The 1,092-nt window shown below is 46.4% G+C and overlaps 1 non-coding gene across 1 annotated transcript; it reads left to right on the top strand.

Moving 5' to 3' along the window:
- The first annotated feature begins 641 nt into the window (after window positions 1-641).
- Window positions 642-773, top strand: LOC117706423 (small nucleolar RNA SNORA17). The gene has a single exon (XR_004606530.1). It is a non-coding gene; the product is annotated as a small nucleolar RNA SNORA17 (small nucleolar RNA).
- Window positions 774-1,092: the final 319 nt, after the last annotated feature.

The following is a 1,092-nucleotide window of genomic DNA, read 5'->3' as shown; positions in this document are numbered from 1 at the left end:
TAACCCAGGGCTGGGGAGATAGAGACAGAAGGCTCCCTGGAGCTCACTGGCCTGCTTAGCCTAGCCAGCTTGGTAAGACCCAAGGTGGACAGCTCCTGAGAAATGACATCTGAAGTTGACCTCTGGCCTCCAAATACACACGGGATCACATTCACTCATACATTATTCAAACGCACACACAGTCTCTATTCTATCATCTGTCTGTCTGTCTGTCTGCATTCCTAGCTAGCTAGCTAGCTACCTACCTACCTATCATCTACTATCTACCTGTTGTCTGTCTACTTATCATCTGTTTATCTATCTATCTATCTATCTATCCATCTATCTATCTATCTATCTATCTATCTATCTATCTATCTATCTATCATCTATATTCTTATCTAAACAGAAGGACTCACAGTTGTAATCTCCACTCAAGAGATAGTCGGAAAAGAATGTCACCAGTTCAAAGCCAGGGCTATGATATTAGACTCTGTCTCAAATGCTTCCCTCCCAAACAAACAAACAATCCCACCTACACCAACAAAACACCAACAGTAGTCTTCCTGTAGTTCTCAAGTTTGGTTAGAGTTTATATTTTGGATATTAACTTCTTTATTTCTTAATACATAAAAATTGCAAGAAGAAATATCCATCAATTCCCTGCCTTTAGAAGCATGGGAGGGGGTGGCTGCTGTGTCACTGTGAGTCAGAAGGTGGCAGAGAGGGGAGAGGCTATGTTTATGTTCAGTATTCTGACCTGTGACAATCTGAATGATTCGTAGCCTAACATCCCCTGAACCTGAGATGGCCACCAGTCCGGTGTCAGGGGACCGGAAGGGCCTCCAGGATGGGGGGGTAAGCTAGAGACTAGAAGAACCCCGCCTGGGACTGTGGGCTTAGGTAGGAGTGAGCCTGAGATGGATGGGCCACTTAGGTAGGTGGGTTGAGGAGTGAGCCGGAGACAAACATCAGACCTGATGGCCTGGACAGGGAGCTAGCCTGAGATGACCACCAGTTCATCACTGCAAAGGCCTGAGGGCAGGGCACAGTCCAAAATGACCCCTGCCTGGTGCCATAATGCAGACACAGAGCATAGCGCTTCTAAGACCA

The sequence above is a fragment of the Arvicanthis niloticus genome, chromosome 3, assembly GCF_011762505.2.
Source record: "Arvicanthis niloticus isolate mArvNil1 chromosome 3, mArvNil1.pat.X, whole genome shotgun sequence".
NCBI classification, from domain to species: domain Eukaryota; kingdom Metazoa; phylum Chordata; class Mammalia; order Rodentia; family Muridae; genus Arvicanthis; species Arvicanthis niloticus.
This window is presented reverse-complemented; position numbering and strand designations above follow the sequence as displayed.